Source organism: Triticum urartu, chromosome 6A (genome assembly GCF_056163025.1).
Source record: "Triticum urartu cultivar PI428250 chromosome 6A, HENAU_Tu73, whole genome shotgun sequence".
NCBI lineage: Eukaryota > Viridiplantae > Streptophyta > Magnoliopsida > Poales > Poaceae > Triticum > Triticum urartu.
In genome coordinates, this window is record NC_141878.1 from 235,278,810 (window position 1) to 235,284,166 (window position 5,357).

The following is a 5,357-nucleotide window of genomic DNA, read 5'->3' on the forward strand; positions in this document are numbered from 1 at the left end:
CAGAGCAAGATTCGCATCGATGGCGAAGGGCGTCATGTTGAAACCATGAGAGCCCAAAAGGTCCATCTATCAGGAAAAAACAATTGCACTGCAGAAACACACAGCTCCCTTCTCCGATCATTCTCTCTGTATTTATTTTAGAGGAAACTAAAAGAAGATTTCACAAGAACAAAGACAGTAAACAAACATCATTGCAAGGATCTTTGAATCTGATTTGCACAAACAGGAAACTGAATGTCAGAAAATTTGGGCAGGTCAGGGAGGACCCCCGATAAAACAATGATCTTGCAAAACCTAACCTGTCGTATCGCGTGCCGGTTCGGACAGCGGCCGAAGGAGAGGATGTCCGCCCAAAGTGACCATGATGGTGGTAGCAGAACTACTGTGATGGTGTTGTTTCCTCGGACGGATACACGATTGGATGTGGGTGAGGCTCAAGCGTGAGGTAATCCGGGGTACCGCAAACATCAAGCGCCAAAAGAAATCATATTGGACAAGAATTGCTGGTCGAATCTATTGGAAACGAATATTTTGGCAATGCAACTCAATGTATTGATCGGTGCATAGCGCACGTATATATGGAGTACAAGGTGGGCTACAACCTCAACTATACAATGACTAGGAGATGGGACGGACTATACAATATACATGCACAAACCATATATTCAACCCCCCCCCCCCCCGGCAGTCGAAGCGTCGCCGGAGACGCAAAGACTAGACCTGAACTCCTCGAAAACAGAAGTAGGCAGTCCTTTTGTCATAACATCGGTAAGCTGTTGCGCCGTCGGGACATGGAGGACCCGGATGCGTCCAAGGGCCACCTACTCACGAACAAAGTGTATGTCGAGCTCAATGTGCTTCGTTCGTCGATGATGGACCGGGTTGGCGGAGAGGTACACGGCGGAGACGTTGTCGCAGTAGACGAGTGTGGCCTTGTGAACATCACAAAGCAACTCCTGGAGCAGCTGACGAAGCCAGGAGCATTCGGCAACGGCGTTAGCCACTACCCGATACTCTGCCTCGGCACTCGAGCGAGAGACTGTGGGCTGTCGCTTGGAAGATCAAGAGATCAGAGACGGCCCAAGGTAGACACAATACCCCGAAGTGGAGCGCCGTGTGTCCGAGCAGCCAGCCCAGTCCGCATCAGAGTAGGCGACGAGGTCGGTAGAGGCGGAGGCCGTCAGTGTAAGTCCCATGGACATAGTGTCGCGTATGTAACGGAGGATACGCTTCACCAAGGTCCGGTGAGAGTCACGCGGAGCATGCATGTGAAGACAGACCTGCTGAACCGCATACTGCAAGTCGGGGCGTGTCAGAGTGAGGTACTGCAAGGCACCCACAATGGAGCGATAGAAGGCCGCGTCGGATGCGAGAGAGCCCTCCAGAGCTGAAACCTTGGCCTTGGTGTCAACAGGCGTGGGAGCATGCTTGCAGTTAAGCATGCCGGCATGATCGAGAAGCTCATGGGCGTAATGTTGCTAGTGCAGAAAGAACCCATCTGGCCGTCGAACCACCTCAATGCCAAGGAATTAGTGGAGGGGCCCCAAGTCCTTCAGGGCAAACTCATCGCGAAGACGAGCAGTAAGCCGCTGGAGAAGCGCGACAGTGGAAGCCGTCAGGATGATGTCGTCGACGTAGAGCAACAAGTAGGCCGTGTCAACCCCGTGATGGTACACAAAGAGGGACGCGTCGGAGCGGGTCGATGTAAATCCGAGCGTCTGCAGGAAGGCAGCGATGCGCTGGTACCAGACCCGAGGCGCCTGCTTCAACCCGTAAAGAGAACGGGAGAGCAAGCACACATGATCCGAATGTGTGGCGTCGACGAAGCCGGTGGGCTGCTCACAGAACACCTGCTCGGCGAGATGGCCGTGCAAGAAGGCGTTGGAGACGTCCAACTGATGCACGGGCCAAGCTCGGGAGACGGCCAGCTGAAGCACGGTACGGATCGTGCCCGGTTTAACAACCGGAGCAAAAGTGTCGGTGAAGTCCACGCCCGCACGTTGCCGAAAGCCTCGAACCACCCAGCGAGCTTTGTAGCGCTCGAGAGTCTCATCGGGACGAGTCTTATGCCGAAAGACCCACTTGCCCATGATGATGTTGGCACGAGGTGGCCGAGGGACAAGCTGCCAGGTGCGGTTCCGTTGGAGCGCATCGAACTCTTCCTGCATCGCAGCGAGCCAATGAGGGTCCCGAAGGGCGGCTCGAGCTGACGATGGGAGAGGGGACGGCTCAGAGATGGAAGCCGCGAGAAGATACTCATCGCTGGTGTACCGCGTACTCGGGCGGGAGGTACCGGCCCGAGAGCAAGTCATCGGGCGGGGCAGCGAGTCCGGGGCGATAGGCGAGGACGAAGAAGAGCCCGCTGCCACTGAGGCCGCGGGTGAGACCGCGGGTGAGGCCGCCGCGGACGAAGCCGCCGGCGAGGGCGCGGGGGGCGCCGAGGAGGCCCGCGCCGATGGTGGCGCAAGGGGCGTCGCAGGCGCCGAGAGGGGTGCAGCCCCTAAGAAAGCTGGCCGGGGAGGAACTCGACCCGGGGCACGGGGGCACCCTCAAAGCCAGGGGCGGCCCGAGAGAGGCGCCCGAGCGGCCGTCACCAGGAGCGGGCAAGGCCGCAACATCCGAAGGTACCTGCTGAAACGGAAAAACCATCTCATCAAAGTAAACGTGTCGGGAAGTGATGACCCGATGTGAGATAGGATCATAGCAGCGGTAGCCTTTGGTGTTGGGGGGATAGCCAAGAAAAATACAGGCCACGGACCGTGGTGCAAGCTTATGAGAAGTAGTGGAAGCGATGCTAGGGTAGCACAAGCAACCGAAAATGCGAAGCTCGGTGTAGGAAGGTGGCGTGCCGAACAAAAGATGATGAGGAGAAAAATTCCCGCGAGTGCGACAGGGACGGATGTTGAGGAGTAGTGATGCGGTGGCGAGCGCGTCAGGCCAGAAACGTGGTGGCATGTTGGCGTGAAAGAGGAGGGTGCGAACGCATTCATTAAGAGTGCGAAGCACGCGCTCAACGCGGCCATTTTGTTGCGAAGTGTACGGGCAAGTGAGACGAAAAATCGTGCCGTGTGTGGCGAGAAGGTTGCGGATTGCAAGATTATCGAACTCCTTCCCGTTGTATGTTTGCAACGCATGAATGGGGCGACCAAACTGCGTGGAGACATAGGAGTAGAATGCGGTGAGAGTGGCAACAGAATCCGACTTTCGCCACAACGAGAAGGTCCACACATAGTGCGAAAAATCATCAAGGATAACAACATAATAGAGATAGCCCGTGTTACTTGTAACAGGAGAGGTCCAAACATCACTATGAATTAACTGAAATGGGTATGAAGCAACATGCGAGGAAGTGCTAAAGGATAAACGAGTATGTTTGCCGAGACGACAAGCATGACAAGTGTGATCGTCGATCTTATTACACGTGAATGAAAAACTGCGAAGAATATGACGAAGGGTGGCAGGGTTGGGATGACCAAGACGAGCATGCCAAAGGTCCACTCCAGCGGAAAGCGCCATGGGTGCAGCGATGGAGGATGTGGAGGAGTGGACCGGGTAGAGATCGTCGAGGCTGTCATATCGGTGGAGCACCATCCGGGTACGGGCATCCTTAACAGAAAAGCCAAACATGTCAAATTCAACGATGACAGGATTTTCACGTGTAAGAGAATGAAAAGAAACAAGATTTTTAATGATGTCAGGTGAAACGAGTACGTTAGAAAGATGTAATGGAACGGAGTTAGAAGGAAAAGCAGCATGGCCGACATGAGTGATGGGAATGGAAGAACCATCGCCCACGGTAATGCGAGCAACAGTGTGAACAGGGTGAGCGGTAAGAAGGTTACCGGGGTTGGCGGCCATGTGAGTCGTGGCTCCGGTGTCCATGTACCAGTCGCCACCGCCGGTGTACTGCTGTGGCGTGGGGGCGGTGTGGAGGGCCGCTAGCAGCGCGGGGTCCCATGGTGCCGGCGGGAGGGCCGGGGCCGACGGCAGAGGCTGTGGCGGCGGCGCCACGAGCCCACCGGCCGGAGGCAGCCCATAGGCCGCTGAGGGGCCATAGAGCGGCGCCGGCGGATACGCCTGAGGGGCCGCGTACAGATCCTGATGAGGGGTCGGGCGGGCGCCAAAAACACCGGGGACGGGGGCGCGCGGTATGGGCATGGAGTATGCGTGAACAACCCCCGTCCAGGGGTTCTGGCCGGCCTGCCAAGGCGCCGGCGGGAGCGGGTGCTGCGGCGGGCGCGGCGCCCCGCCATGGGCAGCTGGCGGCTACTGCTGCTGCTTGCGGCCACCTCGGCCGCGACGCCCGCCCCGGCGTTGCTGCTGCTCGGCGGGGGGCGGCGGAGGGGCCTGCGGCGGCGCGGGATATGGGAACCCAGGCGGCGGCTGCACGTGAAGGGGCCCTTGGACGGGCCGTGGCGGGGAAGCCGGAGCGGTGGGCGGCGCACCGTCGCGGGTTCCGGCGGTGAGAGCCGTATGGGTGGCCCGGGCGTGCGACATCCGCATCCTCTTCTCCTCCAGCTTCAGGTACGCGACGATCTTGGGGAAGGTCGGGTTGGTGATGAGAGGGATGTTGGAGGCGGCGTTCCCGAAGTCTTCGTTCGGGCCGGCGATGAGAGTGCTGAGGAGGAGCTCGTCGGAGACCTTCTCGCCGAGGTCACGGAGCTCATCGACAAGCTTCTTGAGGCGCATGCAATAGTCGTTGACTAACGAGTCAAGCTGCTGGCACCCAAAAAACTCGCCATGCAAGAAAACCTTGCGTTGGAGCGCATTGTCGGTGAAGAGGCCGTTGAGCTTAGTCCAAACGGTGTGAGCGTCATCATCGGCGGAGACCACCGTGTGGAAGAGGTCCTTCAAGATGGTGGTGTAGAACCAGCGGATAAGAGTGGCGTCGATGGACGTCCACTCCTCGTCGTCCTCCATGAAGCGGGAGTCCACAGAGCCATCGATGTGATCCCGAAGATTGTACTCATGGAACACAAGGGAGAAGTACGTCTTCCAGGCATAGTAGGTGGAGGTGAGTTGATCGAGGATGACGGGAACCTGAGTGAGGATATTGAGATCACGGATGACGACGGGATCGGGGCCGTCGAAGGGGTTGGTGCGGCGGCTGCGGGTGGTACCGGTGGAACCGGGGGAGGCCATGGCCGAGAGGGGAGGGCAGCGGGGCGTGGTGAAGTGGCGCGGCGGGAGGGATGGCGGCGCGGCGCGGGTGACGGCGCTGCGGGTGGCGGCGGAAGCACGAGGCGGCGGCGGCACACAGGGGGGCGGCGGCGCGGCGGCGAGGAGACGCGGCGGCGGCGGCACGACGTGGTGGCGATGGCGGCGACAGGAGTTAGGGTTAAGATCGTAGGTATGAT

The 5,357-nt window shown here is 58.7% G+C and overlaps 1 pseudogene; it reads right to left on the reverse strand.

Moving 5' to 3' along the window:
* Positions 1–2,256: 2,256 nt before the first annotated feature.
* On the reverse strand, positions 2,257–5,142 carry LOC147964871 (uncharacterized; annotated as a pseudogene).
* Between the last annotated feature and the right edge of the window lie 215 nt (positions 5,143–5,357).